The sequence below is a fragment of the Mus pahari genome, chromosome X, assembly GCF_900095145.1.
Source record: "Mus pahari chromosome X, PAHARI_EIJ_v1.1, whole genome shotgun sequence".
NCBI lineage: Eukaryota > Metazoa > Chordata > Mammalia > Rodentia > Muridae > Mus > Mus pahari.
In genome coordinates, this window is record NC_034613.1 from 86,001,702 (window position 1) to 86,010,497 (window position 8,796).

Below are 8,796 nucleotides of genomic sequence, written 5' to 3' on the forward strand. Positions count from 1 at the left end.
TATTTGAATTTCTGGAGTCCAGCTTCCTGAGCTCTTTGTATATATTGGATATTAGTCCTCTATCAGATTTAGGATTGGTAAAAATCCTTTCCCAATCCGTTGGTGGCCTTTTTGTCTTGTTGACAGTGTCTTTTGCCACAAAAAGGCAAAAGACACTAAAGCTCTTTCTAAAACGTCATAGAAATTCATTGCTACAGAAGCTTCTTGAAATACATAAATAAATTGAGTGTAAATAGGCAAACCCTATAATGGGATAGCAATGCTCCTACTAGACACCACAGACCAACAAATTAAATCCCCGGGCCAGGAATGGGTTACCCTTTTAGTGTTGTTGGTCTATGGGGTCCTCTTGACTCCTCAAGCATTACAGGCTACTGCCAATTATCTTAGTTATCTTCCATACTTGATAGTAATACCTTATTGCTGACGACACCACACTACCTGAGTCACGGACCTTGGAGAAATCAAGTTACCACTCATCTGAAAGCAAGGTTAACACTGACTAGCTGTCATAGGCTAGAAAGAGCTATACACACCTGAGGAGAAAAGTAATAAGAAAAGTCTTACCCAGCTGCCAATCTCCAATCTCCAAACGCTACAATAATGACTGGCCTGGAAAGGCAAGAATACCATAGAGTAACCAACCACTTTCTGATTGGATTTAAGGCTTGCTCCACAAGATGAGACCCATACATGGCACTGTTACTGGAACCAAGAACATAAAGCTAGAAAGGCACCCTAGGGGAGAACATTCCAAACTTAACTTCTAGTGACTTGGTTTTTTTAAAGGCATTTTTTTTCATTGGATATTTTCTTCATTTACATTTCAAATGCTTTTATAACCATAGATTATTACACCTCTCAACCATCATCCAAGATGCTTCTTCTTGTGATAGATACTGTTTGACACAGACACCAAAACAAGACAAGGTTCAGAGAACAAGAGATTGTGGGGTGTTCATCCCTAAATGGTGTTCATACCCCTCTTCCCAAGGCTCTGGGATCATTAAGAGCCAGCTGCAATAGAGGATTATAATAAAACAGTATATTTTGGACACAGCAGAGCTGTTGTGCATGAAAACTCACAGCGATTATAACAGCATGCACAAGATCTGTGCAAGTTCAAGCCAGACCAAATCTCAACATGGAAAGGGGAGGTGGACATGAAGTTTCACTACTAGCTGGGGAGCTATTGACAACTGATAGCTTCTGGAAAGGAAGAGTTCCTTTGCTGTAGGGATATGACCCTGTTAGGTCAATCACACTGCAGTAAAAGGCCACACATTCAAGAACATGTAGACCACACAAATTAGACTTGATAGGTGGGTTTTTTGTTGTTGTTGTTTTTAGAAAAAAAAGAGGACACAAACAGGGGACAATCTGGGAGGAGTTGGGGGAAGGAAAGTAAATGTGATCAAAATACATTGTAGAAAATTCTCAAAGAACTAATAAAAAGGGAGAAGAAAAAGAAGGACATCTGGATGGATCTAATCTAATTATGTGAGTCCTTAAAAGCACTGAACTTTCTCCATCTGTTGGCAGAAGGCAACGACAAGGAGATGAGAAAGACTTGAGGCACTGTTGCCAGTTTGAAGAGGGCGCATGAGAAGAAATGCAAGCAACCTCTCCAAGCAGTGAGTGACCTCCAATGACAGCCAACAGGGAAATGTGGTCTGAGACTAACAGCCACAAGGAAGTGGAGTCTGCCAATAACCTAAATAAACTTGGAATTCGATACTTACTTGGCTTTAAACTTGCAAGCCAGCTCAAACCTTGATCTTAGGCTTATGGGACCTGTAGAGAATTCAGCTGAGCCCACTCAGATTTCTGATCTACAGAGCTGTGAGCTTGTCCACGGGTGCTGTTATAAGCTGTTGTTTTGTGTTAGCTTGTTATAGCATTCCCAGAAAACTAACTCGTGAGCCTACAGATCTTACTTACAGAGAGAAGGTCACAGCAGGCCCTGAAGTGTATTGCTGTCAGCTTCACTCATTTAGATAGCGCCCCATAAACATTTCAGCATATTTGAGTGACTCCTATGTGCTAAGGATTAGGAGTTCAACAGCAAGGCATGGCTCTAGCTGTGAAACTTGAAGCCTGGTCCTGGAACTGAACAATGATGGTCCATCCCCATGGCCAAGGCTGAAAGCTAGGACATACAGGAAGTCTCACTCTTTACCAAGCCCTCTAAATATTCAAATGCTTGGTAATAGCCCCTAATGCTTTTTCTGGAGATGGCAGAAAGGGACAAAGATAGGACAGTACAAGTTGGCAGCCTGCCTGATGCCCAGAGCCTGGGTGTTGTAACTGTCCCACAGCATGTAGGTGTTACAGAGACTGAACAGGGCTCTTGGTGACTTCAGATAACTTAAATAACTACATATCAAGAATACTGAAACAGGGAAGGGCAAGAGGTAAAATGTTCCCTGGGGTCATTTTCACAATTCCTAGGGGCATTTGAAAAGGAACCCTTATGGGGTGGTGGTACATGATGGCAAAGCCATTTTTGCAGCTATTAAAATGTGGTTCAGGATGATGAAAGACTGCCAAAAGATGGCAGAGATATCCAGTAGAGATGGGCAAGAGCCCAGGCTTTCAAAGCAAAATGAGCTGGAGTGGTGGAGTGGGATTCAAGATGTAGAGGCCAGGAAGAAAGAGGCAGTGATTGACGGGGAGGCCCCCACCATCCGGCTCAGCTGCTCAGAGCTTGGGCAGAGATTAGGGTTTGGAGACTCAGTCCCACCTCCAGGCCCTTCTGGGCGATCCTGAGGCCTAAGCATTGGGGTAAGTGCCAGGGACAGTTCAGAGCTCGCCAGCCCTTAACAGCCCTTCCTGACGAACTGGTAATCATTTGTTTATATGTTTGTTTGCAAGATTGGTTTCTGCTTCAGTGAGGGGAGTTTGGATCCCTGCCCTGGGGGCCCAGGGTTCTGAATTAAACAAACCCTCTTGGGGCAGAATCCCTGCCCCATTTGGCTGACTTTCCTCTGCCCTCACTTGTTTGTTAGGCTCATGAACAGTGGACAGAGATGCTGGGAGTGGGAGGGGCCTGGTCCTTCAGAACTGGCCAGAGAAGCAAAGGGCTCTGGTTCACCACAGGCTCAGACATCTGTGGGGGGAGCTCTGGGCAGGAACTCTGGCTCTATGGGAACCCTGAGAAAATCAGACTGAAATCCTGCCCAGGGAAAGCTGCAGTTGTCCAAGGAGAGCTTCATTTCAATACATGTGGTAAGGTTTTTTTTGTTGTTGTTGTTGTGCTCATTCAGTCTGTAGCAGCTGCAGAGGGAGAGGCCCTGTGAGGGGGCAACAGGGCTGGAGCTGGGTGGCAGGGAGGGGAGATGGTAAAGGCTAATTTACTACTGAAGAACCCAGCAAGAGGAAAGGAACAAGCTGAGGCAGCCAAGATGGAACAGAGAACAGAGAAAGTTGTGGGGAACGTAGGATTGTTTCAAGGGAGGAGGGAAGGGGGAGGGCTGCAGCCTGTGTGAGTCTGATTGGAGTGGCACATGAGGTAGAGACACAGTTGGAGGGGCCAGAGGAGGGAGGTCATGAGAAAGAAAGTATTTTGCCATTGATGGATTTTGTCTGTTCCTAAAACTCAGCGTGTGAAGTGTCTTCCTACTGCAAAACTGAAGAAAGAACATTCTGGAAGGTCATTGCCAAGGGTAAGGGAGGGGCAGCTGAGTGAATCATCAAAGAAAACCTGGGGAAGTGGGTTCCTAACCTGAGCAGGAAAGGGGCTGGTGACTCCTGGGGCTCAAAGCCTGGCTCCTTTCCACATTGCCAATGAATGGAGAACTGGAGATGCCTTTCAACAAGACACCAGAACTCAGGGAGTCCTGTTGCGTAGGGGAAGCAGACTAGGGGTGGGGGAAGCTGGAAGAGATGGGGCTTCTGATGTTGACCCTTGAAGGAGGCTGTCCCGATCCATAGAACTAGCAGAGACCTTGTGGTTGTCTAACCCGACCTCTATTTTACATGCAAGGAACTGGAGCTCAAAGAAGGCAAGAAATCTGTCTAAGGTCACAAAGTTAATGAACTGGGCAAACAGACTTCAGAAGGAGGCCACACAGGCTCATAGACAGAAGCACTCCCAGATATTAGCTCAGAGGAGGTCTGAAAATACCTGTCAAACAATGCCACTGTCCGCTCCCTCACCGTGGGAGAAATTTAAGCCTGATTTCATTGCTGATTCTGCTTCAAAGTCATTCTTAGCGGAACAGCTAGCAAAAAACGCTCTAATACATCAGCACAGGCATGGACAATGAAAACAATCTTTTTTCAGGCCCAGGATAGTAGTGTGTCAGAGAAGGATAGAGTTGCCCATGCTCCTCAACTTACAATGGCTGTATAGCTGGATATACCCATTATAAATTGAAGACATTGAAAAAGTTAAAGAAATCCAACTTGATGCATAAAACTCATGTTTAGCAACATGCTATACTGTGGCGTGTGAGTTGTTTAGCCTTGTGATCATATGATTGACTGGGAACAAGGCATGTCACTGGCTCCAGAAAAGATGAAAATTGAAGGTATTTTTTTTTTTTTACTGAATGTGTTTTACTCCCGCACTATACAAAACAGAACAACAAAACACTGTAAATGAAGGACCATTTGTAGTCCTGATGCTTTGTTCGTTACATGTCAATGTCTAAGTCTTATTTGGGTGCAAGACATAGAAGAAAGAATTGCTACGAGTAAGGACAAGAATCAGTACTGTTCTGCAGCCTCAAATGGAAGTTAGTGGCCCATCTTCATGAATGCATCATCACTCATGATGGCCCAGCTTTCATGACTGGCTGCCACGCTATGTATCCCTGTACCAGTTTCAGGTTCCAGAGAATTACGTTGATTGGGTTAACTTGGAACAGATTATCAAATCCTGGAACAACAAACGATGTGGAGGGAATGAGATCATACAGCACAAGGTTGGCTTGGTCTCTGAGCCTATGAATGGAGGGAGGCATCCCTATTTAAATGAGTCAAGACCTGCTCAACAAAAAGGATACTATACCTAGCATTGGAAACCTTGTTAAATACTCAGTGCTAATGAAATCATAGTTATTAGAAGAGCATCTACAACCAATAATTTACTAAATAAACCAGCATAATACCTAACATCAATCTATAAACATTTGTCCTTATACCTACAGTTAAATGTAGTCTTTACCCCTCATAAAGGAAACTTCTCTTGGCAACAGAGACCAGCACAGAAGCCACAACCAATAAAATGCAGAGTTGTGGAGCTCAGTACCAAGGCATACATCTACAAATCAAACAACTCTTTCACTGAAGGCTCAAGGAACATTGAGGGAGAGGAGGCAGACAGATTGTAAGAGCTAGAGATCAGGAACTTTGCTGTGAGATTATGTCTCCTAGTAAAACAGGAGCTATACCCTTAAAATCTCCCTAATATGGCAGTCCAATTGTGAGCCGAACAAGGATGACACCAATGAATATGCCAGGTGGATGAGGAAAAGCCTATGAGGCCTGAATCCTACACAAAGAAGTAGAGGTGACAGAAGAAAGCTGGGAGAAGACGAGGTGGAATCCCCCAGGGAATTCAGCACACCAGTTGGTTGTCTAGTGCCAAAAGTTCAGTCCCCAAAACGTACACACAAGTTACATCATATGGACAGAACACGTTATATTTAGGAATATATATATATATATATATATATATATATATATATATGAGTCAATGAATTTGAGGGAGAGTGGGAGGGGTATACTGAATGGAGAAAAGAAAGGAAAAATGTAGTAATTAAATTTCAATACCAGAAAAACAGTAAAACATTTTTTAAAAAAAGAAACAGGCAATGAAAAACAGAAAAAAAAATCACAGTTTGTTTATTATTATCATTATCATTACTTGATTAGCATACAAAATAATGGTTTCCATTATGATATCTTCCTAAGTGTATATCATTGTGATTTTCTCACTAAGCCACCTAAGAAGAGTTATGGAAGCACTAGGTGGACAGCTAAAAAAGTATAACAGAGAGCTCTTTTGTGCTGCAAAGGGAAAGTGCCTTCCTTAACCATGGAAGCAGACTAATTCTCTCCGGAACCAGAAAAGGTACTGGGCAAGTACAGAGTTTTAGAGAGCCAAAAGATAATGTGGTGAGCAATACTGTCCAGTCCTCTGGCAAAGTTAGATGGATAAATAGGACTCTGGAAAGGACAGGGAATCCTACCAGACCGTGTGGTGGCACAAAGCCAAACTTTCCAGGTAACAAGTCTGAGTAAAATGGTCAAGCATCCAAGTCAGACAGGACCAAGGCCAAAAATAAGAATGGGGATTGCATGCTCTATCATCTGTGCCAGCCGAGCCCATCTGACATCTACCAGGAAAAAAATCATCATAAAGTGTAAACGCATTTATTTCGAGGCTCAGTGGATGAAGAACCTAGTTCTCATTCCTAGCACTAACATAAATACTGAATGGTCATAGAGGCCAGCCTGTGATCCCAATGCACAGGAGGCAGAGACAGAGTCCCACAACAAGCCTGCTATGGTCATCTCTGGGTTCAACTGGAAATCCTCATCTCAGCATATTAGGTGTACAACAACTGAAGAAAGCACTCCATATCAACTGTAGGTGTCTGCATTCTTGTACATATAGAGATATGTGTGCACATGCTCACACACATGCACACATACATACATGCACACACTCACACACGTATGTGCACTCACACCAGAAAAGTATATATATTTCACATATACACAAAAACAAAAATAATAAAGAAAACTGTCATTTAGTCTTAGATCAATTCCAATGAAAATCATTTAGCTACAGGAGGATCAATGTGACTAGAAAGCTTATTAACTACCCAGAGGAAAGGAACAGAAAAGGCTAGGCCCAGCTAAAGTCTCAGACTGAAGACATGGAGCTCAAGCTACAGGTAGAGGGGACATTTTTAAATGAAATTTAAAGGTTCTTGGTACTTTACCTCTTGGGAAATGAGTGTAGATGAAAGTGATCCTAATACGATCCTATTTGAGGACTTTGAAGCTAAAGGCAGGATGAAGCTGGTAAGAGCTGGGGATGTTGCTCAGTGATAGTAAACTTGCCTAGTGTGTGCAAAAGTTCTCTCCATAGCACTGGAAGAAAAGTACTGGTGAGGATTCTGGCTGTAAAAAATAACACACACACATCACAAGTTATGTTATGTAGTCACATAAAAACACATTTTCCAACAGACAGATCACATAGATTTAGGCTTAAAGGAGATATATACATTCTCGAGCCACAGTAGATGGATAAGAACCCATAAACTCCATAAAGTGTACTTTACTTCTTTCCTGTCCTCCCACCCCTGTAATAAAACTTGTGCTACAGACTATAATAAGGGCTAGAGATTCAGATGTGAAATAACCACTGCCTTCTAGTATTTTATAGTAAGACAGAAAAGAAGATAGGTAAAGAAAGGGTCCTTTGCAATGAACTCTCCAGGAAAGGTGAGGATGTTTGTACAGGCTCTGTGGGAACATGGGCATAAAATGACCACAATCTATTCTATTACGTCAGGGAAGGTTTCATTGAGAAAGGCTCATGTGATATAGGTTCTAAAAGATGAGCAAGATTCATTTGGTGACCAAGAGGCTTGGGAGAAGCTTTTGAGGAAACTGCACAGCCAAAGCCCAAAGGGCTGAGAGAAAAAAACCTCATTCAACATTACTGAGACTATACACACTACCCTGTTAAGCAAAGGTCAATTCTATCCCAGAACCTATGGCATGTACATACATTATTAAACACTTTGATTAAGAAAGTGTATTATTTGGAGCTGGGGGGATGACTTAGTGGTTAAGGGCACTAGCTGATCTTCTGGAGGACCCAGGTTCAGGTTCAATTCTCAGCACCCACATGGCAGCCCATAACTGTCTGTAACTCCGGTCCCAGAGACTCTGATGCCCTTTTCTCACCAATGAGGGCACCAAGCATAAAAGTAGCACTCTGATCTATGGTTCAGGTAAAACATCCATGCCAATAAAAAGAATAATTTTTTCTTTTTTTCACAATTTTTTATTAGGAATTTATTTCATTTACGTTTTAAATGCTATCCCCAAAGTTCCCTATACCCTCCCACTGACCTCCCCCCCCCACTCCCACTTCTTGGCCCTGGTGTTCCCCTGTACTGGGGCATATAAAGTTTGCAAGACCAAGGGGCCTCTCTTCCCAATGATGGCCGACTAGACCATCTTCTGCTACATATACAGCTAGAGACACGAGCTCTGGGGGTTAGTTCATATTGTTGTTGCACCTACAGGGTTGCAGAGCCCTTCAGCTCCTTGGGTACTTTCTCTAGCTCCTCTATTGGGGGCCCTGTGTTCCATCCGATACATGACCGTGAACATCCACTTCTGTGTTTGCTAGGCACTGGCATAGCCTCACGAGATACAGCTATATCAGGGTCATTTCAGCAAAATCTTGCTGGTGTATGCAATAGTGTCTGCGTTTGGTGGCTGATGATGGGATGGACCCCTGGGTGGGTCAGTTTTTAGATGGTCCATCCTTTCATCTCAGCTCCAAACTTTGTCTCTGTAACCCCTTCCATGGGAGTTTTGTTCCCAATTCTAAGAAGGGGAAAAGTGTCCGCATTTTAGTCTTCCTTCTTCTTGAGTTTCATGTGTTTTACAAATTGTATCTTGGGTATTCTAGGTTTCAGGGCTAATATCCACTTATCAGTGAGTGCATATTATGTGAATTCTTTTGTGATTGGGTTACCTCACACAGGATGATACCCTCCAGATCCATCCATTTGCTGAGGAATTTCATAAATTCATTGT

The 8,796-nt window shown here is 43.0% G+C and overlaps 1 long non-coding RNA gene across 2 annotated transcripts in view; it reads left to right on the forward strand.

The window, feature by feature from the left end:
* The first annotated feature begins 3,089 nt into the window (after positions 1-3,089).
* Positions 3,090-8,796, forward strand: part of LOC115063154 — a 65,889-nt gene continuing 60,182 nt past the window's right edge. For both annotated transcript variants that reach the window (XR_003843053.1, XR_003843054.1), the window contains exons 1-2: positions 3,090-3,228; positions 3,603-3,665. This is a non-coding gene — a long non-coding RNA (uncharacterized LOC115063154). The remainder of the gene's footprint in view (positions 3,229-3,602; positions 3,666-8,796) is intronic.